Here is a 24,946-nt window from a genome sequence, read left to right on the forward strand (position 1 = left end):
TCATACGTACACTTCAAACTTTTGTTATTGACCAAATACTTATTTTACACCATAATTTGCAAATAACTTCATTAAATGTGATTAAATGTGATTTTCTGGATTTTTTTCTCATTTTGTCTGTCATAGTTGAATTGTACATATGATGAAAATTACAGGCCTCTCTCATCGTTTTAAGTGGGAGAACTTGCACAATTGGTGGCTGACGAAATACTTTTTTGCCCCACTGTATATAGTCTTCCTTATGGCTATTTTTAAAGTTTGATTGTATTTTTGAAAGTGTTAGATAATTCTCAATCTGCGTTGTGTCTTTTCTAAGAACAGTCCTTATCCGCGGTACTGTATATTAACTATATACCACACCTCCTCAGTCCTTATCTGTGGTACTGTATATTAACTATATACCACACCTCCTCAGTCCTTATCTGTGGTACTGTATATTAACTATATACCACACCTCCTCAGTCCTTATCTGTGGTACTGTATATTAACTATATACCACACCTCCTCAGTCCTTATCTGTGGTACTGTATATTAACTATATACCACACCTCCTCAGTCCTTATCTGTGGTAATGTATATTAACTATATACCACACCTCCTCAGTCCTTATCTGTTGTACATTATATTAACTATATACCACACCTCCTCAGTCCTTATCTGTGGTACTGTATATTAACTATATACCACACCTCCTCAGTCCTTATCTGTGGTACTGTATATTAACTATATACCACACCTCCTCAGTCCTTATCTGTGGTACTGTATATTAACTATATACCACACCTCCTCAGGCCTTATCTGTGGTACTGTATATTAACTATATACCACACCTCCTCAGTCCTTATCTGTGGTACTGTATATTAACTATATACCACACCTCCTCAGTCCTTATCTGTGGTACTGTATATTAAATATATACCACACCTCCTCAGTCCTTATCTGTGGTACTGTATATTAACTATATACCACACCTCCTCAGTCCTTATCTGTTGTACATTATATTAACTATATACCACACCTCCTCAGTCCTTATCTGTGGTACTGTATATTAACTATATACCACACCTCCTCAGTCCTTATTGATTAATTACAACACATAGGTGTATTATAAGGCATTATAAAGGTCATTAAAATAATGATACATACGTACTTCATAGAAACTGTTACCCTTCATATATTCTAACAACTCACATTTTAAGATTCATTATGTCATTTGTTCCATGTTAAGGGCTCTAACCTTGGAACAAAACTATTTGTCTCCCTCTTGCTGTTGCATGCAGTTCCTCTCTCTCTTCCTTCATTCCTCTAACCCCTCCCTCCTTTCTAACCCCACCCCTCTGGCAGAACCAGGAAGTCCCTCCCCCTCCCACAAACTCTCTTCTGAGGAAACGAAACTGATCTGAGTCTCTCTGTCGTCTGTCTGTGTGAGAGTGAACAACCGTCCAAATGGCTCAACAGGGAGTTCTGCTGGACCAGGACCAGTTCTGTTGTTCTGTCTGTCTGGATCTACTGAAGGAGCCGGTCACTATTCCCTGTGGACACAGTTACTGTAGGAGCTGTATTGAGGGCTGCTGGGATCAGGATGTTCTGAAAGGGGTCTATAGCTGTCCTCAGTGCAGAGAGACCTTCACTCCAAGGCCTAATCTGAGGAAAAATAACATGTTGGCTGAGCTGGTGGAGAAACTGAGGAAGACAGGACTCCAGGCTGCTCCCCTCCTGCTCTGTGCTATGCTGGACCTGGAGATGTGGCGTGTGATGTCTGCACTGGGACCAGAAAGCAGAAAGCCCTCATGTCCTGTCTGGCATGTCTGGCCTCTTACTGTGAGACTCACCTCCAACCTCACTATGAATCTCCTGCTTTGAAGAAGCACAAGCTGGTCAAAGCCACCGCACAACTACAGGAGAAGATCTGCTCTCATCATGACAAACTGCTGGAGGTTTACTGTCGTACCGATCAGCAGTGTATCTGTTATCTGTGTACAATGGATGAACATAAAGGCCATGATACAGTGTCAGCTGCAGCAGAGAGGACTGAGAAACAGGTAAGACCAGAACAACTTGTTGGTGGCTGTCTGATAAACAAAGAATTAAAGATACAGTAGAAACTAAATATGTTTGAATATGAGATCATTATATTATATACAATATGAAATGGATCCACAAATATGAACACAAACCTTGAGTATATAGATATGTTAACCCAGATTCTCCAAATGTATCACCATTTTCTAAAGTCAATCACTATTATCATTCTGAATGGCCTTTTATGAGTCCAAAGTTCAGTCTCAACCCCTTGATACATGTAGGCCTACCATAAAAACTACAATCATTCACATAGCAACATAATATAATATTGTAAAGGGACTTCCTCAGGATTGTAGACCTTCCTCTCTATGGGTCCTATGTCACATTACTATACTATTGATCTACTGGACTAATAAAGCTTGATAGCTCATTGAAGAGTGATTCTCCACAGAGGCAGCTGGGGATGAGTCAGCAGAAGGTCCAGCAGAGATTCCAGGAGAGAGAGAAGGAGCTGAAGAAGCTCCAAAAAGCTGTGAAGTCTTTCAAGGTGAGTATTGTTGACCAGAGGAGACACACCATTTCACTTCTCTCCTCCAGTCAGAGAGAGAGAGAGGGGCCCCTATCCAATCCCACTGACCCCACTGTTGGGAACAGGCTGTCTGGACCCCTTTCAGAGAATAGACTGGTTCATGTAACCAACTGGGCTGCCTCATCACATAACCATGAGTAACCATGACTGACTCATGCCCCCTATACATTAAAATGGAACTGTCTCTCTCTCAATTCAATTTAAAGGTCTTTATTGGCATGGAAATATATGTTTATATTGCCAAAGCAAGTGAAATAGACAATAAACAAAAGTGAAATAAACAATCAGAAATGAACAGTAAACATTACACTTGGAAGTGATTTGGGGGATGGGGAGGGTCTATTAGAAGTTAGTAGGACTCTTTTATTTTCTCAGAAGTACTGAGTTCGGTAGGAGGATTTAGAGGTGTAAACCGTGAACAGAACAGTAGGTGGCGCCATGCACCTTTAACGTTGGTTTGAGGATCTCCATTATATCATAGAAGAAGTTGGTCTGTGAGGGTTTTAATGTTGGTTTGTGGACCACACCTCTTAAAGGATAGGGTGCAGCATTTCTACTTTTTGATAAAAAGCATGTGGGTTTTGTTGTTCAACTTCCTGCTACTCATGCCAGGACTATAGTATATGCATATGATTAGTATGTGTGGATAGAAAACACTCTAAAGTTTCTAAAACTGGTTCAATCATGTCTGTGACTATAACAGAACTTATGTAGCAGGCAAAAGCCCAAGGAAAAACTGTTCAGAAAAACAAAAATCCCTCTGGCAGTTCCCTGAATTGTCTTTGTCAAGGGAAATTAGATAGCGCCCAGTTTACAGTTCCTACAACTTCCACAGGATGTCACCAGTCTTTGGGTTGAAGTTAATCATTGGTGAAACGAAGAAGAGGCAGAGGTGACACTGTGGATTATGTTGTGGAAGAGAGAAAACCGTGCATGTATTGTTGACTTGCTGTTATTGAATACAGATCGCCCCGTCAACAATTTGATCGATTATTAACGTTTAAAAATACCTAAAGTTGGATTACAAAAGTAGTTTGAAGTATTTTGGCATAGTTTTAAGCAACTTTTGAAATGTTCTGTCATGACGTTGCGTTTTGGAAAGCTGTTTTTTTTCTGGATCAAAACGGGCTTTATAAATGGACATTTTGGGTAAACATGGACGGAATTAATCGAAAAAAAGGACCAATTGTGATGTTTATGGGACATATTGGAGTGCCAACAAAGAAGCTCGTCAAAGGTAATGCATGTTTTATATTTTATTTCAGCGTTTTGTGTAGCGCCGGCGACGCTAATTCATTTGTTTACATCTCCTTCAGGTGGTTCAGGGGGGTGCATGCTATCAGATAATAGCTTCTCATGCTTTCGCCGAAAAGCATTTTTAAAATCTGACATAATGGCTGGATTCATAACGAGTGTAGCTTTAATTGAGTACCCTGCATGTGTGATTTAATGAAAGTTTGAGTTTTATCGCGTATTATTTGAATTTGGCGCTATGCATTTCCCCAGGCTATTGGCCACACGAGACGCCTCCATATCCCCAAAATAAGATTTGAGGACCTCCATTATATCATAGAAGAAGAAGTTGGTCTGTGAGGGTTTTGTTGTTCCTGAGGAGGGCTACTATTATTTTTATTTTCAAGTATTTTCAGAATGTATTAAAGCCAAAGCTAAAGCTTCCCTAAACAATTCAATATATCAGTCAATATATTTTCTCTGTGATTTATTTTCTCTCCGTCAACCGTTCCATCGCATCTTAACCGTCTTACCGGGCGGGCACTAGGACCCGGGGGAGGCTGCTGCTGCAGAGGCTGCTGCACCGCTCGTGACTGTCAGTCCTCCTTGTAGCTCATTGGTTAAGCTGTGGCTCGAGACTGTTAACGGTTAACGGACAGGAAACGGCTCTGACAGGACACATTCATGTCGAGGCAGTGATGTGAATGTGTGGTAAGTTAGAATAGAGAGAGAGAGTTTTCACTACTATAGACTTTGGTCATAATCAAAGCTTTGTTAACCAATAGGTTTTTATGTGAGGCTGCCTGTAAGTTACAGTGTAACAGACGTTACTAACGGTAACGGTGTCTTTTAAATTCGACATAAGTTATATGGCGATGATATCTAGTTAACGTTGTATTTAATGTAGTGTAATGACCTGACTCGATCATAAAGGAACAATTGTCCAGACAGAGGATTGAGTTACGAATTGACGGTTTATTAGCAACTTTACACAGGCTACTGTTTGGCCTGAGCTCACGCCAAATAAATGAAAGATACCCCACAAGCCAATCGGGACCTTCTCTTGTGAAGCCCAGACGTCAGAGAGAGAACAAAGGCTGAAGCTTAACTTCCAATGCCCCGCCCCCTCCACGCCACTCCGCCAACCACCAGGATGCCCGGCATCAGAACATCCCAGGCATTCCTGTGATTGGCAGATAGCAGGTTGATTGGCATGTCGGACCCCGCGAACACTGGGAACTGGTAAGTACAACACAACCAGCTACTAGCCGAACACATAACACACAGCTGTCTGTGCGGGTCGCTACAGTAGTTTTACTATCTGTGCCAGGCTATAAATGACACAGATAATATCTAGTTAACGTTGTATTTAATGTAGTTTTACTATCTGTGCCAGGCTATAAATGACACAGATAATATCTAGTTAACGTTGTATTTAATGTAGTTTTACTATCTGTGCCAGGCTATAAATGACACAGATAATATCTAGTTAACGTTGTATTTAATGTAGTTTCACTATCTGTGCCAGGCTATAAATGACACAGATAATATCTAGTTAACGTTGTATTTAATGTAGTTTTACTATCTGTGCCAGGCTATAAATGACACAGATAATATCTAGTTAACGTTGTATTTAATTGATCACAGCTTTCTGCTTTCCATGTAGAGTTTTTGGTAAAAAACATTACATTTGATTATTTTGTCAGCACAAATTTGGAAAAAATTCTTTGTTTATCTTTGTCAAACAGGCTGGACCTCCTCCCAAAGATATGCTTAAAGTTCTGAATGATGATATGAGATATATATGATATACCAAGAGGTGTTCTGTACCTGTCTGTCCAGGAGGGAGGAGAGTAGAGCAGGACCAAGAGGTGTCTGTCCAGGAGGGAGGAGAGTAGAGGACCAAGAGGTGTTCTGTACCTGTCTGTCCAGGAGGGAGGAGGTGAGCAGGACCAAGAGGTGTTCTGTACCTGTCTGTCCAGGAGGGAGGAGAGTAGAGCAGGACCAAGAGGTGTTCTGTACCTGTCTGTCCAGGAGGGAGGAGAGTAGAGCAGGACCAAGGGTGTTCTGTACCTGTCTGTCCAGGAGGGAGAAGAGCAGGACTGGACCTGAGGAGGGAGAGTTCTGACTGGACCTGTCTATCTCTCTGTCTCTCTGTCTGTCTGTCTCTGTCTCTCTGTCTGTCCAGGAGGGAGGAGAGTCTCTGTCTCTGTCTCTGTCTCTGTCTCTGTCTCTGTCTCTCTCTCTCTCTCTCTCTCTCTCTCTCTCTCTGTCTCTGTCTCTCTCTCTCTCTCTCTCTCTCTCTCTCTCTCTCTCTCTCTCTCTCTCTCTCTCTCTCCTCTCTCCAGCGCTCTGCACAGTCAGCTGTGGAGGACAGTGATCAGATCTTTACTGAGCTGATCCGCTCCATTGAGAGAAGGAGCTCTGAGGTGAAGGAGCTGATCAGAGCCCAAGAGAAGGCTCAAGTGAGTCAAGCTGAAGGACTCCTGGAGCAACTGAAGCAGGAGATCGCTGAGCTGAGGAAGAGAAGCACTGAGCTGGAGCAGCTCTCACACACAGAGGATCACATCCATTTCCTCCAGGTAACTAAACTGTCTTGTTACATGTGATATGAAATTAACTTCATGGGAAATGTCTCTCTGTCCGTCCCTCTCTCTCTCTCTGTCCGTCCCTCTCTCTCTGTCTGTCTGTCCGTCCCTCTCTCTCTCTCTCTCTCTGTCTCTCTGTCCCTCTCTGTCTGTCCGTCCCTCTCTCTCTCTCTCTCTGTCCGTCCCTCTCTCTCTGTCTGTCCGTCCCTCTCTCTCTGTCCGTCCCTCTCTCTCTGTCTGTCTGTCTGTCCATCCCTCTCTGTCTGTCTGTCTGTCTGTCTGTCCATCCCTCTCTGTCTGTCTGTCTGTCCATCCCTCTCTGTCTGTCTGTCTGTCCATCCCTCTCTGTCTGTCTGTCCATCCCTCTCTGTCTGTCTGTCCCTATGTCTGTCCGTCCCTCTGTCTGTCCGTCCCTCTGTCTGTCCGTCCCTCTGTCTGTCCGTCCCTCTGTCTGTCCGTCCCTCTGTCTGTCCGTCCCTCTCTCTCTGTCGGTCCCTCTGTCTGTCTGCCTGTCCGTCACTCTCTCTCTGTCTGTCTGTCCATCCCTGTCTGTCTGTCCGTCCGTCCCTCTGTCTGTCTGTCCGTCCCTCTGTCTGTCTGTCCGTCCCTCTGTCTGTCCGTCCCTCTGTCTGTCCGTCCCTCTGTCTGTCCGTCCCTCTGTCTGTCCGTCCCTCTGTCCGTCCGTCCCTCTCTCTCTGTTGGCCTGTCCGTCCCTCTCTCTCTGTCTGCCTGTCCGTCCCTATCTCTCTGTCTGTCCGTCCCTCTGTCTGTCCGTCCCTCTGTCTGTCCGTCCCTCTGTCTCTGTCCGCCCCTCTCTCTCTCTCGGTCTGTCCGTCCCTCTCTCTCTGTCTGTCTGTCCGTCCCTCTCTGTCTGTCTGTCCGTCCCTCTCTCTCTCTGTCTGCCTGTCCTTCCCTCTCTCTCTCTGTCTGTCTGTCCGTCCCTCTCTCTCTGTCTGTCTGTCCGTCCCTCTGTCTGTCTGCCTGTCCTTCCCTCTCTCTCTCTGTCTGTCTGTCTGTCTGTCTGTCTGTCTGTCTGTCTGTCTGTCTGTCCGTCCCTCTCTGTCCGTCCCTCTGTCTGTCCGTCCCTCTGTCTGTCCGTCCCTCTGTCTGTCCGTCCCTCTGTCTGTCCGTCCCTCTGTCTGTCCGTCCCTCTGTCTGTCCGTCCCTCTATCTGTCCGTCCCTCTCTGTCCTGTCTCTCTGTTTGTTCGTCCCTCGCTCTCTCTGTCTCTCCCTCTGTCTGTCTGTCTGTCTGTCTGTCCGTCCCTCTGTCTGTCCGTCCCCCTCTCCCTCTCTCTGTCCGTCCCCCTCTCTCTCTCTGTCCCTCTCTCTCTCTCTGTCCGTCCCTCTCTCTCTCTCTCTCTCTCTGTCCGTCCCCCTCTCTCTCTCTCTGTCCGTCCCCCTCTCTCTCTCTGTCCGTCCCTCTCTCTCTCTCTGTCCGTCCCTCTCTCTCTCTGTCCGTCCCCTCTCTCTCTCTGTCCGTCCCCCTCTCTGTCTGTCCGTCCCCTGTCTCTCTCTGTCCGTCCCCCTCTCTCTCTGTCTGTCCCCCTCTCTGTCTGTCCGTCCCCCTCTCTCTCTCTGTCTGTCCCCCTCTCTCTGTCTGTCGTCCCCCTCTCTCTCTCTCTGTCTGTCCCCCTCTCTCTCTCTCTCTGTCTGTCCGTCCCCCTCTCTCTCTCTCTCTGTCCGTCCCCCTCTCTCTCTCTCTCTGTCCGTCCCCTCTCTCTCTCTCTGTCCGTCCCTCTCTCTCTCTGTCCGTCCCTCTCTCTCTCTCTGTCCGTCCCTCTCTCTCTCTCTGTCCGTCCCCCTCTCTCTCTGTCCGTCCCCCTCTCTCTCTCTCTGTCCGTCCCCCTCTCTCTCTCTCTGTCTGTCCCCCTCTCTCTCTCTCTGTCCCCCTCTCTCTCTCTCTGTCCGTCCCCCTCTCTCTCTCTGTCCGTCCCCCTCTCTCTCTCTGTCCGTCCCCCTCTCTCTCTCTGTCCGACCCTCTCTGTCCTGTCTCTCTGTTTGTTCGTCCCTCGCTCTCTCTGTCTCTCCCTCTGTCTGTCTGTCTGTCCGTCCCTCTGTCTGTCCGTCCCCCTCTCTCTCTCTCTGTCCGTCCCCCTCTCTCTCTCTCTGTCCGTCCCCCTCTCTCTCTCTCTCTGTCCGTCCCTCTCTCTCTCTCTCTGTCCGTCCCCCTCTCTCTCTCTCTGTCCGTCCCCCTCTCTCTCTCTCTGTCCGTCCCTCTCTCTCTCTCTGTCCGTCCCTCTCTCTCTCTCTGTCCGTCCCTCTCTCTCTCTGTCCGTCCCCCTCTCTCTCTCTCTGTCCGTCCCCCTCTCTCTCTCTGTCCGTCCCCCTCTCTCTCTCTGTCCGTCCCCCTCTCTCTCTCTGTCCGTCCCCCTCTCTCTCTCTGTCTGTCGCCCCCTCTCTCTCTCTCTGTCCGTCCCCCTCTCTCTCTCTCTCTCTCTGTCCGTCCCCCTCTCTCTCTCTCTCTGTCCGTCCCCCTCTCTCTCTCTGTCCGTCCCCCTCTCTCTCTCTGTCCGTCCCCCTCTCTCTCTCTGTCCGTCCCTCTCTCTCTCTCTGTCCGTCCCCCTCTCTCTCTCTGTCCGTCCCCCTCTCTCTCTCTGTCCGTCCCCCTCTCTCTCTCTGTCCGTCCCCCTCTCTCTGTCTGTCCGTCCCCCTCTCTCTCTCTGTCCGTCCCCCTCTCTCTCTTTGTCCGTCCCCCTCTCTCTCTCTGTCCGTCCCCCTCTCTCTCTCTGTCCGTCCCTCTCTCTCTCTGTCCGTTCCCCTCTCTCTCTCTGTCCGTTCCCCTCTCTCTCTCTGTCCGTCCCTCTCTCTCTCCGTCCCCCTCTCTCTCTCTGGCCGTCCCCCTCTCTCTCTGTCTGTCCGTCCCCCTCTCTCTCTCTGTCCGTCCCCCTCTCTCTCTCTGTCCGTCCCCCTCTCTCTCCCTCTCTCTGTCCGTCCCCCTCTCTCCCTCTGTCCGTCCCCCTCTCTCTCTCTCTCTCTGTCCGTCCCCCTCCCTCTCTCTCTCTGTCCGTCCCCCTCTCTCTCTCTCTGTCCGTCCCCCTCTCTCTCTCTGTCCGTCCCCCTCTCTCTCTCTCTCTCTCTGTCCGTCCCCCTCTCTCTCTCTCTGTCCGTCCCCCTCTCTCTCTCTCTGTCCGTCCCCCTCTCTCTCTGTCCGTCCCCCTCTCTCTCTGTCCGTCCCCCTCTCTCTCTCTGTCCGTCCCCCTCTCTCTCTCTCTGTCCGTCCCCCTCTCTCTCTCTGTCCGTCCCCCTCTCTCTCTCTGTCCGTCCCCCTCTCTCTCTGTCCGTCCCCCTCTCTCTCTCTGTCCGTCCCCCTCTCTCTCTTTGTCCGTCCCCCTCTCTCTCTTTGTCCGTCCCTCTCTCTCTCTTTGTCCGTCCCTCTCTCTCTGTCCGTCCCCCTCTCTCTCTCTGTCCGTCCCCCTCTCTCTCTCTGTCCGTCCCCCTCTCTCTCTCTGTCCGTCCCCCTCTCTCTCTCTCTGTCCGTCCCCCTCTCTCTCTCTGTCCGTCCCCCTCTCTCTCTCTGTCCGTCCCCTCTCTCTCTCTGTCCGTCCCCCTCTCTCCCTCTGTCCGTCCCCTCTCTCCCTCTGTCCGTCCCCCTCTCTCTCTCTCTCTCTGTCCGTCCCCCTCTCTCTCTCTCTCTGTCCGTCCCCTCTCTCTCTCTCTCTGTCCGTCCCCCTCTCTCTCTCTCTGTCCGTCCCCCTCTCTCTCTCTCTCTGTCCGTCCCCCTCTCTCTCTCTGTCCCCCCCCTCTCTCTCTGTCTCTCTCTCTGTCTCTGTCCTCTCTCTCTCTCTGTCCGTCCCCCTCTCTCTCTCTGTCCCTCTCTCTCTCTCTGTCCGTCCCTCTCTCTCTCTCTCTGTCCGTCCCCCTCTCTCTCTCTCTGTCCGTCCCCCTCTCTCTCTCTCTGTCCGTCCCCCTCCCTCTCTCTCTCTGTCCGTCCCCCTCCCTCTCTCTCTCTGTCCGTCCCCCTCTCTCTCTCTGTCCGTCTCTCTCTCTGTCCGTCCCTCTCTCTCTCTCTGTCCGTCCCTCTCTCTCTCTCTGTCCGTCCCCCTCTCTCTCTGTCCGTCCCCTCTCTCTCTCTGTCCGTCCCCCTCTCTCTCTCTGTCCGTCCCCCTCTCTCTCTCTGTCCGTCCCCCCTCTCTCTCTGTCCGTCCCCCTCTCTCTCTCTGTCCGTCCCCTCTCTCTCTCTCTGTCCGTCCCCCTCTCTCTCTCTCTCTCTCCGTCCCCCTCTCTCTCTCTGTCCGTCCCTCTCTCTCTCTCTCTGTCCGTCCCTCTCTCTCTCTCTGTCCGTCCCCTCTCTCTCTCTCTGTCCGTCCCCTCTCTCTCTCTGTCTCCCCTCTCTCTCCTGTCCGTCCCCCTCTCTCTCTCTGTCCGTCCCCCTCTCTCTCTCTCTGTCCGTCCCCTCTCTCTCTCTCTGTCCGTCCCCCCTCTCTCTCTCTGTCCGTCCCCTCTCTCTCTCTGTCCGTCCCCCTCTCTCTCTCTGTCCGTCCCCTCTCTCTCTCTCTGTCCGTCCCCCTCTCTCTCTGTCTGTCCCTCTCTCTCTCTCTGTCCGTCCCTCTCTCTCTCCTCTGTCCGTCCCCTCTCTCTCTCTGTCCGTCCCCCTCTCTCTCTCTCTGTCCGTCCCCTCTCTCTCTCTCTCTCTGTCCGTCCGTCCCCCTCTCTCTCTCTCTGTCCGTCCCCCTCTCTCTCTCTGTCTGTCCGTCCCCCTCTCTCTCTCTCTGTCCGTCCCCTCTCTCTCTCTCTCTGTCCGTCCCTCTCTCTCTCTCTGTCTGTCCGTCCCTCTCTCTCTCTCTCTGTCCGTCCCCCTCTCTCTCTCTCTCTGTCCGTCCCCCTCTCTCTCTCTCTCTGTCCGTCCCCCTCTCTCTCTGTCCGTCCCCTCTCTCTCTCTGTCCGTCCCCCTCTCTCTCTCTGTCCGTCCCCTCTCTCTCTCTCTGTCCGTCCCCTCTCTCTCTCTGTCTGTCCGTCCCTCTCTCTGTCTGTCCGTCCCCCTCTCTCTCTCTCTGTCCGTCCCTCTCTCTCTCTGTCTGTCCGTCCCCTCTCTCTCTCTGTCTGTCCGTCCCCTCTCTCTCTCTCTGTCCGTCCCCCTCTCTCTCTCTGTCCGTCCCCCTCTCTCTCTCTCTGTCCGTCCCCCTCCTCTCTCTGTCCGTCCCCCTCTCTCTCTCTGTCCGTCCCCTCTCTCTCTCTCTGTCCGTCCCCCTCTCTCTCTCTCTGTCCGTCCCCCTCTCTCTCTCTGTCCGTCCCCTCTCTCTCTCTGTCCGTCCCTCTCTCTCTCTCTGTCCGTCCCTCGCTCTCTCTCTCTGTCCGTCCCTCTCTCTCTCTGTCCGTCCCCTCTCTCTCTCTCTGTCCGTCCTCTCTCTCTCTCTGTCTGTCCCCCCTCTGTCCGTCTCTCTCTCTGTCCGTCCCCTCTCTCTCTCTCTCCGTCCCCTCTCTCTCTCTCTCTGTCCGTCCCCTCTCTCTCTCTCTCTGTCCGTCCCCCTCTCTCTCTCTCTGTCCGTCCCCTCTCTCTCTCTGTCCGTCCCCCTCTCTCTCTGTCCCTCCTCTCTCTCTCTGTCCGTCCCCCTCTCTCTCTCTCTCTGTCCGTCCCCCTCTCTCTCTCTCTGTCCGTCCCTCTCTCTCTCTCTGTCCGTCCCCTCTCTCTCTCTCTCTCTGTCCGTCCCTCTCTCTCTCTCTGTCCGTCCCTCTCTCTCTCTGTCCGTCCCCCTCTCTCTCTCTCTGTCCGTCCCTCTCTCTCTCTGTCCGTCCCCCCCTCTCTCTCTGTCCGTCCCTCTCTCTCTCTCTGTCCGTCCCCCTCTCTGTCTCTCTGTCCGTCCCCTCTCTCTCTCTGTCCGTCCCTCTCTCTCTCTCTCCTGTCCCCTCTCTCTCTCTGTCCGTCCCCTCTCTCTCTCTGTCCGTCCCCTCTCTCTCTCTCTGTCCGTCCCCTCTCTCTCTCTCTCTGTCCGTCTGTCCGTCTCTCTCTCTGTCCGTCCCCCTCTCTCTCTCTCTGTCCGTCCCTCTCTCTCTGTCTCTCTCTCTGTCCGTCCCCCGTCTCTCTCTGTCCGTCCCCTCTCTCTCTCTGTCTGTCCGTCCCTCTGTCCGTCTCTCTCTCTGTCCGTCCCTCTCTCTCTCTGTCCGTCCCCTCTCTCTCTCTCTGTCCGTCCCCTCTCTCTCTCTCTCTGTCCGTCCCTCTCTCTCTCTCTGTCCGTCCCCTCTCTCTCTGTCCGTCCCCTCTCTCTGTCCGTCCCCCTCTCTCTCTCTGTCCGTCCCCCTCTCTCTCTGTCTGTCTCTCTGTCCGTCCCTCTCTCTCTCTCTGTCCGTCCCCTCTCTGTCCGTCCCCTCTCTCTCTGTCCGTCCCCTCTCTCTCTCTCTCTGTCCGTCCCCTCTCTCTGTCTGTCCGTCCCCCTCTCTCTCTCTCTGTCCGTCCGTCCTCTCTCTCTCTCTCTGTCCGTCCCCCTCTCTCTCTCTGTCCGTCCCCTCTCTCTCTCTCTGTCCGTCCCCTCTCTCTCTCTCTGTCCGTCCCCCTCTCTCTCTCTCTGTCCGTCCCCTCTCTCTCTCTGTCCGTCCCCCTCTCTCTCTCTGTCTGTCCCCCTCTCTCTCTCTCTGTCCGTCCCCCTCTCTCTCTGTCCGTCCCCTCTCTCTCTCTCTGTCCGTCCCCCTCTCTCTCTCTCCGTCCCCTCTCTCTCTCTGTCCGTCCCCCTCTCTCTCTCTCTGTCCGTCCCCCCTCTCTCTCTGTCCGTCCCCCTCTCTCTCTCTCTCTGTCCGTCCCCTCTCTCTCTCTGTCCGTCCCCTCTCTCTCTCTCTGTCCGTCCCCTCTCTCTCTCTGTCCGTCCCCCTCTCTCTCTCTGTCCGTCCCTGTCCTCTCTCTCTCTCTCTCTGTCCGTCCCCCTCTCTCTCTCCGTCCCCCTCTCTCTCTCTCTCTGTCCGTCCCCTCTCTCTCTCTGTCCGTCCCCTCTCTCTCTCTCTGTCCGTCCCCTCTCCTCTCTCTCTCTCTCCGTCCGTCCCCTCTCTCTCTCTGTCCGTCCCCTCTCTCTCTCTCTCTGTCCGTCCCCTCTCTCTCTCTCTGTCCGTCCCCTCTCTCTCTCTCTGTCCGTCCCCTCTCTCTCTCTCTCTGTCCGTCCCCCTCTCTCTCTCTCTGTCCGTCCCCCTCTCTGTCCGTCCCCTCTCTCTCTCTCTGTCCGTCCCCTCTCTCTCTCTGTCCGTCCCCTCTCTCTCTCTGTCCGTCCCCTCTCTCTCTCTCTGTCCGTCCCCCTCTCTCTCTCTGTCCGTCCCCTCTCTCTCTCTCTGTCCGTCCCCCTCTCTCTCTCTCTGTCCGTCCCCCTCTCTCTCTCTCTCTGTCCGTCCCCCTCTCTCTCTCTCTGTCCGTCCCCTCTCTCTCTCTGTCCGTCCCCTCTCTCTCTCTGTCCGTCCCCCTCTCTCTCTCTGTCCGTCCCCTCTCTCTCTCTCTGTCCGTCCCCCCTCTCTCTCTGTCCGTCCCCTCTCTCTCTCTCTCTGTCCGTCCTCTCCTGTCCGTCCCTCTCTCTCTCTGTCCGTCCCCTCTCTCTCTCTCTGTCCGTCCCCTCTCTCTCTCTGTCCGTCCCCCTCTCTCTCTCTGTCCGTCCCTCTCTCTCTCTCTGTCCGTCCCCCTCCTCTCTCTCTCTGTCCGTCCCCCCTCTCTGTCCGTCCCTCTCTCTCCGTCCGTCCCTCTCTCTCTCTCTGTCCGTCCCCCTCTCTCTCTCTCTCTCTGTCCGTCCCCTCTCTCTCTCTCTGTCCGTCCCCCTCTCTCTCTCTGTCCGTCCCCCTCTCTCTCTCTGTCCGTCTCTCTCTCTGTCCGTCCCTCTCTCTCTCTCTGTCCGTCCCCTCTCCGTCCCCTCTCTCTCTGTCCGTCCCCCTCTCTCTCTCTGTCCGTCCCCCTCTCTCTGTCTGTCCGTCCCCCTCTCTCTCTCTCTGTCCGTCCGTCCCTCCTCTCTCTCTGTCCGTCTCTCTCTGTCCGTCCCCTCTCTCTCTCTGTCTGTCCGCCCTCTCTCTCTCTCTGTCCGTCCCCTCTCTCTCTCTCTGTCCGTCCCCCTCTCTCTCTGTCCGTCCCCTCTCTCTCTCTCTGTCCGTCCCCTCTCTCTCTCTCTGTCCGTCCCCTCTCTCTCTCTCTGTCCGTCCCCTCTCTCTCTGTCCGTCCCCTCTCTCTCTGTCTCTCTGTCCTGTCCGTCTCTCTCTCTCTCTGTCCGTCCCCCTCTCTCTCTCTCTCTGTCCGTCCCCTCTCTCTCTCTGTCCGTCCCCCTCTCTCTCTCTGTCCGTCCCCTCTCTCTCTCTGTCCGTCCCCTCTCTCTCTCTGTCCGTCCCCTCTCTCTCTCTCTGTCCGTCCCCCTCTCTCTCTCTGTCCGTCCCTCTCTCTCTCTGTCCGTCCCTCTCTCTCTCTCTGTCCGTCCCCTCTCTCTCTCTCTGTCCGTCCCCTCTCTCTCCGTCCTCTGTCCGTCCTCTCTCTGTCCGTCCCCCGTCTCTCTCTCTCTGTCCGTCCCCCTCTCTCTCTCTGTCCGTCCCCTCTCTCTGTCTGTCCGTCCCCCTCTCTCTCTCTGTCCGTCCCCTCTCTCTCTCTCTCTCTGTCCGTCCCCCTCTCTCTCTCTCTGTCCGTCCCCCTCTCTCTCTCTGTCCGTCCCCCTCTGTCCGTCTCTCTCTCTCTCTGTCCGTCCCCTCTCTCTCTCTCTGTCCGTCCCCTCTCTCTCTCTGTCCGTCCCCTCTCTCTGTCCGTCCCTCTCTCTCTGTCCGTCCCCCTCTCTCTCTCTCTCTCTCTGTCCGTCCCCTCTCTCTCTCTGTCCGTCCCCTCTCTCTCTCTGTCCGTCCCCCTCTCTCTCTGTCCGTCCCCTCTCTGTCCGTCCCTCTCTGTCTCTCCCCTCTCTCTCTCCTGTCCCTCTCTCTCTCTCTGTCCGTCCTCTCTCTCCCTCTCTCTGTCCGTCCCCTCTCTCTCTCTCTGTCCGTCCCCTCTCTCTCTCTCTGTCCGTCCCCTCTCTCTCTCTCTCTGTCCGTCCCCTCTCTCTCTCTCTCTGTCCGTCCCCTCTCTCTCTCTGTCCGTCCCCCTCTCTCTCTCTGTCCGTCCCCTCTCTCTCTCTCTGTCCGTCCTCTCTCTCTCTGTCCGTCCCCTCTCTCTCTCTCTGTCCCCCTCTCTCTCTCTGTCCTGTCCGTCCCCTCTCTCTCTCTGTCCGTCCCCTCTCTCTCTGTCCGTCCCCTCTCTCTCTCTGTCCGTCCCCTCTCTCTCTCTCTGTCCGTCCCTCTCTCTCTCTCCTGTCCGTCCTCTCTCTCTCTCTCTCTCTCTGTCCGTCCCCTCTCTCTCTCTCTGTCCGTCCCCCTCTCTCTCTCTGTCCGTCCCCTCTCTCTCTCTGTCCGTCCCCTCTCTCTCTGTCCGTCCCCCTCTCTCTCTCTGTCCGTCCCCTCTCTCTCTCTGTCCGTCCCCTCTCTCTCTCTGTCCGTCCCCTCTCTCTCTCTCTCTGTCCGTCCCCTCTCTCTCTCTCTGTCCGTCCCCCTCTCTCTCTCTCTCTCTGTCCGTCCCTCTCTCTGTCTCTGTCCCCCCTCTCTCTCTCTGTCCGTCCCCTCTCTGTCTCTGTCCGTCCCTCTCTCTCTGTCCGTCCCCTCTCTCTCTCTGTCCGTCCCTCTCTCTCTCTCTCTGTCCGTCCCCTCTCTCTCTCTGTCCGTCCCCTCTCTCTCTCTCTGTCCGTCCCCCTCTCTCTCCGTCCCCCTCTCTCTCTCTGTCCGTCCCCTCTCTCTGTCCGTCCCTCTCTGTCCGTCCCCCGTCCCCTCTCTCTCTCTCTGTCCGTCCCCTCTCTCTCTCTCTCCGTCCCCCCCTCTCTCTCTCTGTCCGTCCCCTCTCTCTCTCTCCGTCCCCCTCTCTCTCTCTCTCTGTCTGTCCGTCCCCCCCTCTCTCTCTCTCTCTCTGTCCGTCCCTCTCTCTCTCGTCCCCTCTCTCTCTCTGTCCGTCCCCTCTCTCTCTCTCTCCGTCCCCCTCTCTCTCTCTGTCCGTCCCCTCTCTCTCTCTGTCCGTCCCCTCTCTCTCTCTCTGTCCGTCCCCCCCCTCTCTCTCTGTCCGTCCCCTCTCTCTCTCTGTCCGTCCCCTCTCTCTCTCTCTCTGTCCGTCCCCCTCTCTCTCTCTCTCTGTCCGTCCCCTCTCTCTCTCTCTGTCCGTCCCCCTCTCTCTCTCTCTGTCCGTCCCCCTCTCTCTCTCTCTCTGTCCGTCCCCCTCTCTCTCTCTGTCCGTCCCCTCTCTCTCTCTCTGTCCGTCCCCTCTCTGTCCGTCCCCCTCTCTCTCTCTCTCCGTCCCTCTCTCTCTCTCTGTCCGTCCCTCTCTCTCTCTCTCTCTCTGTCCGTCCCCCTCTCTCTCTCTGTCCGTCCCTCTCTCTCTCTCTGTCCGTCCCTCTCTCTCTCTCTGTCCGTCCCCCTCTCTCTCTCTGTCCGTCCCCTCTCCTCTCTGTCCGTCCCTCTCTCTCTCTGTCCGTCCCCTCTCTCTCTCTCTGTCCGTCCCCTCTCTCTCTCTGTCCGTCCCCTCTCTCTCTCTCTCTGTCCGTCCCCTCTCTCTCTCTGTCCGTCCCCCTCTCTCTGTCCGTCCCCTCTCTCTCTCTCTGTCCGTCCCCTCTCTCTCTCTCTCTGTCCGTCCCCTCTCTCTCTCTCTGTCCGTCCCCCTCTCTCTCTCTCTGTCCGTCCCCCTCTCTCTCTCTGTCCGTCCCCTCTCTCTCTGTCCGTCCCCTCTCTCTCTCTGTCCGTCCCCTGTCCGTCCCCTCTCTCTCTCTCTGTCCGTCCCCCTCTCTCTCTCTCTCTCTGTCCGTCCCCTCTCTCTCTCTCTCTGTCCGTCCCCTCTCTCTCTCTCTCTGTCCGTCCCCTCTCTCTCTCTCTCTGTCCGTCCCCTCTCTCTCTCTCTGTCCGTCCCCCTCTCTCTCTCTCTCTGTCCGTCCCCTCTCTCTCTCTCTCTGTCCGTCCCCTCTCTCTCTCTCTCCCCTCTCTCTGTCCGTCCCCCTCTCTCTCTGTCCGTCCCCTCTCTCTCTCTCTGTCCGTCCCCCTCTCTCTCTCTGTCCGTCCCCTCTCTCTCTCTGTCCGTCCCCTCTCTCTCTCTGTCCGTCCCCTCTCTCTCTCTGTCCGTCCCCTCTCTCTCTGTCCGTCCCTCTCTCTCTCTCTGTCCGTCCCCTCTCTCTCTGTCCGTCCCCCTCTCTCTCTCCGTCCCTCTCTCTCTCTCCGTCCCCCTCTCTCTCTCTGTCCGTCCCTCTCTCTCTCTGTCCGTCCCCCTCTCTCTCTCTCTGTCCGTCCCCTCTCTCTCTCTGTCCGTCCCCCCTCTCTCTCTCTCTGTCCGTCCCCTCTCTCTCTCTCTGTCCGTCCCCTCTCTCTCTCTGTCCGTCCCCTCTCTCTCTGTCCGTCCCCTCTCTCTCTCTCTGTCTGCCTCTCTCTCTCTCTCTGTCCGTCCCTCTCTCTCTCTCTCTCTGTCCGTCCCTCTCTCTCTCTCTCTGTCCGTCCCCCTCTCTCTCTCTCTCTCTGTCCGTCCCCTCTCTCTCTCTCTCTCCGTCCGTCCCCCTCTCTCTCTCTGTCCGTCCCCCTCTCTCTCTCTCTGTCCGTCCCTCTCTCTCTCTCTGTCCGTCCCCTCTCTCTCTCTCTGTCCGTCCCCTCTCTCTCTCTCTGTCCGTCCCCTCTCTCTCTCTGTCCGTCCCTCTCTCTCTCTCTGTCCGTCCCTCTCTCTCTCTCTGTCCGTCCCCTCTCTCTCTCTGTCCGTCCCTCTCTCTCTCTCTCTGTCCCCTCTCTCTCTCTGTCCGTCCCCCTCTCTGTCCGTCCCTCTCTCTCTCTCTCTGTCCGTCCCTCTCTCTCTCTCTCTCTCTGTCCGTCCCTCTCTCTCTCTCTCTGTCCGTCCCCTCTCTCTCTCTCTGTCCGTCCCTCTCTCTCTCTTTGTCCGTCCCTCTCTCTCTCTCTGTCTGTCCCTCTCTCTCTGTCTCTGTCCGTCCCCTCTCTCTCTCTCTGTCCGTCCCTCTCTCTCTCTGTCCGTCCCTCTCTCTCTCTCTCTCGTCCCTCTCTCTCTCTGTCCGTCCCTCTCTCTCTCTCTCTGTCCGTCCCTCTCTCTCTCTCTGTCCGTCCCTCTCTCTCTCTCTCTGTCCGTCCCTCTCTCTCTCTCTCTCTGTCCGTCCCTCTCTCTCTCTCTCTGTCCGTCCCTCTCTCTCTCTCTCTCTGTCCGTCCCTCTCTCTCTCTGTCTCTCTCTCTCTGTCCGTCCCTCTCTCTCTCTCTGTCTCTCTCTCTGTCCGTCCCTCTCTCTCTCTCTGTCCGTCCCTCTCTCTCTGTCCGTCCCTCTCTCTCTCTCTCTCTGTCCGTCCCTGTCTCTCTCTCTGTCTGTCCCTCCCTCTCTCTCTCTCTCTCTCCCCCTCTCTCTCGCTCTCTCTCTGTCCGTCCCCCTCTCTCTCTCTCTGTCCGTCTCTCTGTCTCTCTCTCTGTCCAGAGGTATCTCTCTCTCTCTCTCTCTCTCTCTCAGAGGTCTCTGTCCGTCCCTCTCTCTCTCTCTCTCTCCAGAGGTATCAGTCTCTCTCTCTCTCTCTCTCTCTTCTCCAGTCCGTCCCTCTCTCTCTCCAGAGGTGTCAGTCTCTCTCTCTCTCTCTCTCTCTCCAGAGGTATCAGTCTCTCTCTCTCTCTCTCTCCAGAGGTATCAGTCTCTCTCTCTCTCTCTCTCTCCAGAGGTATCAGTCTCTCTCCAGTATCAGTGTATCTTCAGACTTACCCAGCATCGTTGTCCGTCCTCTTCAGTCCTTTGAGATGTGAGTCAGACTGTGTCTGAACTGAGAGAGAAACTAGAAGACTTCCTTAAAGGAGAATGGACCAAGATCTCCACTACAGGTGTGTTGAAAACAATAAGAACATCAACTTTAGACCATTGAAAGTTCCCTACTAGTCATATACATGTGGAATATGGTCTGATGATAACATTCCCTCTCTCTGTCAATGTGTTTGTGTGTCTGTAGTGAATATAGTGGATGTTGTACTGCCTCCAGAGCCCAAGACCAGAGAACAGTTGTTACAATGTGAGTCTCTTTATTGTGAAGTAACTAACAGTCTCTTTTTACTGACACTCCTAACAATCCCTCTAGAAATATATAGCAATAGTAGATCTAATCAAAGACTGGGTCTCTATCTGACTCCTCATATTTCTCTGATTTGATCTCTGCTGTGCTCTAATCAAAGACAGAGGAGATACAGTATCTGACTTAACTTATTGTTCTGACTCCCCTCGTTGGTCTCTGCTCTTCTCCCAGATTCCTGTCAGCTCACACTGGACCCAAACACAGCAGGCACACGCCTCTCTCTGTCTGAAGGGAACAGAAAGGTGACCGGTACAGACCAAGTCCAACCATATCCTGTCCATCCAGACAGATTCACCTACTGGTGGCAGGTTCTGTGTAGAGAGGGTCTGTCTGGACGCTGTTACTGGGAGGTGGAGAGGACTGGTGGTGTTGATACAGCAGTCTCATATAAAGACATCAGCAGAACAGAGAAGGGTAATGATGGTGCATTTGGATACAATAACAAGTCCTGGAGTTTATATTACAATAGTGGTGGTTATTGTTTCAGACACAATAATGTTGTGACTAAAGTATCAGGCCCTCAGTCCTCCAGAGTAGGAGTGTACCTGGATCACAAGGCAGGTACTCTGTCCTTCTACAGTGTCTCTGACACAATGACCCTCCTCCACAGAGTCCAGACCACATTCACTCAGCCCCTCTATCCTGGGTTTAGGCTCTATTATTATAATGGTTCTGCTGAGCTGGTTAAACTGTAAACTGATTTGTTATTAATTAAAATTCAATCCAATGTTTTAATCTTGTACATTTCCATGAATCATGATGTCTGGTGTTGATGTATATTGGTTGTCATTCAGAACCATTGATATGTTTTCTCAGTTGGTTCTCTGTCTCTATGTAATTCTCCTCAGTATCATTGATCAGCTTGTTGGCTCGGTCCTAATTGATGTGTTCTCTGTCACCTGGAGCTGCATGGAAAATGGTCCAGGAACTAAAGGACAATTCAGGACTAGTCAGCCCACTACAAGCTGGTATCACTTCCTTTCTACTAAACTATATGGTCTGGTTTCCCAGACACAGATGAATCCTAGTCCTGGACTAAACAGTATGTTCAATGTAGATGTCCAGGAAACCGGCCCTAAATGTGTCATCTTTCATCCTCCCATACTGCTCAGTCCAGCAACATTAAACCTGTCCAGCAGGTGGTGCTGTTGACCAAACAATAAAACCAGCAGATATCTTGACTTGCCACTCAGTATATCAGTAATGTTCAGAATAGTACTTTAATATCATTGGAGATTGATGGTCTTTTTAATCCACTATCCAGAGTCAGGAACAGATGAAGTTAGGTCTGCTACTGTTCAGTGATTAAATATGATTTATGGTGATGGGAAATAATAAAAACACTCAACTTCATCTAGTAATAGTTTTCCTTTGTTATTTATTCCAAGGTGTGTCTTTAACTTGTAAATGTATTGTGTGGAGGTGAGCTAGTGGTGTGGCTGATAGAATAGAATGAAGAGGGAGGAGGGGAGGAAGAGGGGAGGAGTGAAGGGCTGTTCAAGAAACCAGATGAGGAAGAGGAAGATGTTCAGGGGAATTACTGTCTCTGTTCTAAATGGTTCCCTATTCCCTACATAGTGCACTACGGTGCTTCTGACCAGGTCTAAAGTAGTGTTCTACGTAGGGAATAGGGTGTAGATTTATTACAATATCATGCTTTAGTGTTTGGCACAAAAATATATTAGATCTCCACCCCCCACTTCCTGTCTGTCATCCCCCAGTTCTGTTAAGACTTCCTCTCATTGAACTGGGCCTCATTCTAAATGGTCACTTTGTATTGATAGTCCATACTGGTCTTTACTATGGTTCTACATACAGTACCTGTATTGATAGTCCATACTGGTCTTTACTATGGTTCTACATACAGTACCTGTATTGATAGTCCATACTGGTCTTTACTATGGTTCTACATACAGTATCTGTATTGATAGTCCATACTGGTCTTTACTATGGTTCTACATACAGTATCTGTATTGATAGTCCATACTGGTCTTTACTATGGTTCTACATACAATACCTGTATTGATAGTCCATACTGGTCTTTACTATGGTTCTACATACAGTATCTGTATTGATAGTCCATACTGGTCTTTACTATGGTTCTACATACAGTACCTGTATTGATAGTCCATACTGGTCTTTACTATGGTTCTACATACAGTACCTGTATTGATAGTCCATACTGGTCTTTACTATGGTTCTACATACAGTATCTGTATTGATAGTCCATACTGGTCTTTACTATGGTTCTACATACAGTATCTGTATTGATGGTCCATACTGGTCTTTACTATGGTTCTACATACAGTACCTGTATTGATAGTCCATACTGGTCTTAACTATGGTTCTACATACAGTACCTGTATTGATAGTCCATACTGGTCTTTACTATGGTTCTACATACAGTACCTGTATTGATAGTCCATACTGGTCTTTACTATGGTTCTGACCTGTTCTACTTCTTGGTTCTGTTAGAAGCAAATCAGAATGGGACCGTAATTTATATTTATTTACTGACCTGACTAAAAAATAACTATGGCATTTTACCCAATATAAATCAGTGTATACCAGTGTTTAAACCTACAATATGGCCTTGTAAATCAGTGTATACCAGTGTTTAAACCTACAATATGGCCTTGTAAATCAGTGTATACCAGTGTTTAAACCTACGCAAGGTAGATGACCACCAGTCAACAGCGCTGTAGAGATCACAATGATGTGTTAGACGTTTCTGATTTGTAATGAACCTGAGGGCTGCATGATACACTGAATCAAGTTCTCTCAGGGTCGTGGTTGAGGCCTGCATATATATAACATCACTAAAACCTAAAACCATTGAAAAAAATCCAGAAAATCACATTGTAGGATTTTTAATGAATTTATTTGCAAATTATGGTGGAAAATAAGTTTAAGCTTAAGTTTCGCAGGAACAGGACAGTGGAGGAAATGGTGAGGGACAGGGAATGATACACTGACCAGCAGGAGAGGACAGTGGACCAGCAGGAAATGGTGAGGGACTGGAATGATACACTGAATGATACACTGACCAGCAGGAGAGGACAGTGGAGGAAATGGTGAGGGACAGGAATGATACACTGACCAGCAGGAGAGGACAGTGGAGGAAATGGTGAGGGACAGGAATGATACACTGACCAGCAGGAGAGGACAGTGGAGGAAATGGTGAGGGACAGGAATGATACACTGACCAGCAGGAGAGGACAGTGGAGGAAATGGTGAGGGACAGGAATGATGGTGATATATACTATATACTGTATACTATTCAGGTACATCACTATATACTGTATACTATTCAGGTACATCACTATCATATACTATATACTATTCAGGTACATTGGTGTTGACTGTGTTGTTACAGCAGTATGATACCAGGTGGTGTCCAGATGCCTCTAAAGCAGGTTTAGGTGCTGTGTTGTTACAGCAGTATGATACCAGGTGGTGCCCAGATGCCTCTAAAGCAGGTTTAGGTGCTGTGTTGTTACAGCAGTATGATACCAGGTGGTGTCCAGATGCCTCTAAAGCAGGTTTAGGTGCTGTGTTACAGCAGTATGATACCAGGTGGTGTCCAGATGCCTCTAAAGCAGGTTTAGGTGCTGTGTTGTTACAGCAGTATGATACCAGGTGGTGTCCAGATGCCTCTAAAGCAGGTTTAGGTGCTGTGTTGTTACAGCAGTATGATACCAGGTGGTGTCCAGATGCCTCTAAAGCAGGTTTAGGTGCTGTGTTGTTACAGCAGTATGATACTAGTTGGTGTCCAGATGCTTCTAATGCAGGTTTAGGTGCTGTGTTGTTACAGCAGTATGATACCAGGTGGTGTCCAGATGCCTCTAAAGCAGGTTTAGGTGCTGTGTTGTTACAGCAGTATGATACCAGGTGGTGTCCAGATGCCTCTAAAGCAGGTTTAGGTGCTGTGTTACAGCAGTATGATACCAGGTGGTGTCCAGATGCCTCTAAAGCAGGTTTAGGTGCTGTGTTGTTACAGCAGTATGATACCAGGTGGTGTCCAGATGCCTCTAATGCAGGTTTAGGTGCTGTGTTGTTACAGCAGTATGATACCAGGTGGTGTCCAGATGCCTCTAAAGCAGGTTTAGGTGCTGTGTTGTTACAGCAGTATGATACCAGGTGGTGTCCAGATGCCTCTAAAGCAGGTTTAGGTGCTGTGTTGTTACAGCAGTATGATACCAGGTGGTGTCCAGATGCCTCTAATGCAGGTTTAGGTGCTGTGTTGTTACAGCAGTATGATACCAGGTGGTGTCCAGATGCCTCTAAAGCAGGTTTAGGTGCTGTGTTGTTACAGCAGTATGATACCAGGTGGTGTCCAGATGCCTCTAAAGCAGGTTTAGGTGCTGTGTTGTTACATCAGATGCCAGATGTGAAAGAGGAGAGAGGTAATGGTTGTCCTCCCCCATGGAGTGATGATAGAGGGATGTGAAAGAGGAGAGAGGTAATGTTTGTACTCCCCCATGGAGTGATGATAGAGGGATGTGAAAGAGGAGAGAGGAAATGGTTGTACTCCCCCATGGAGTGATGATAGAGGGATGTGAAAGAGGAGAGAGGTAATGGTTGTACTCCCCCATGGAGTGATGATAGAGGGATGTGAAAGAGGAGAGAGGAAATGGTTGTACTCCCCCATGGAATGATGATAGAGGGATGTGAAAGAGGAGAGAGGTAATGGTTGTACTCCCCCATGGAGTGATGATAGAGGGATGTGAAAGAGGAGAGAGGTAATGGTTGTACTCCCCATGGAGTGATGATAGAGGGATGTGAAAGAGGAGAGAGGTAATGGTTGTACTCCCCCATGGAGTGATGATAGAGGGATGTGAAAGAGGAGAGAGGTAATGGTTGTACTCCCCCATGGAGTGATGATAGAGGGATGTGAAAGAGGAGAGAGGTAATGGTTGTACTGGACTTATTTATTCCCTCATTACTGACTTATTCTGTTTCAATAACATCATTACAAAACACAAACTAATTACATTCAAGGAATTATTGTATTAAAGTTTCTGTATTAAAATTCACCATAAAATATACAGTTCATTCCATAGTTTAACATGGGTAATGCTCCATCCTATAAGAGTCAATGATGTGTTGGATGAGATGGGACCCTGCCTTCACCTGGGGATATTTGTTGGATCCGTCACAACAGGTGATGAGGACCTCATCCTCAAGCTGCACAAAGAAAGCCAGGGACTGCAGTGTGCTCCAGTCTCCAGCAGGGGGCAGTAAAACCCTATGGACCTGAAAGGGACTGCAGTGTGCTCCAGTCTCCAGCAGGGGGCAGTAAAACCCTATGGACCTGAAAGGGACTGCAGTGTGCTCCAGTGCTCCAGTCTCCAGCAGGGGGCAGTAAACCCCATGGACCTGAAAGGGACTGCAGTGTGCTCCAGTCTCCAGCAGGGGGCAGTAAAACCCCATGGACCTGAAAGGGACTGCAGTGTGTTCCAGTCTCCAGCAGGGGGCAGT

The 24,946-nt window shown here is 51.8% G+C and overlaps 1 pseudogene; it reads left to right on the forward strand.

Annotated features, from left to right (window-relative positions):
- Window positions 1-1,362: 1,362 nt before the first annotated feature.
- Window positions 1,363-20,196, forward strand: LOC135529371 (tripartite motif-containing protein 16-like; annotated as a pseudogene).
- The last annotated feature ends 4,750 nt before the right edge of the window (window positions 20,197-24,946 follow it).

This window comes from Oncorhynchus masou, unplaced genomic scaffold (assembly GCF_036934945.1).
Source record: "Oncorhynchus masou masou isolate Uvic2021 unplaced genomic scaffold, UVic_Omas_1.1 unplaced_scaffold_1148, whole genome shotgun sequence".
NCBI lineage: Eukaryota > Metazoa > Chordata > Actinopteri > Salmoniformes > Salmonidae > Oncorhynchus > Oncorhynchus masou.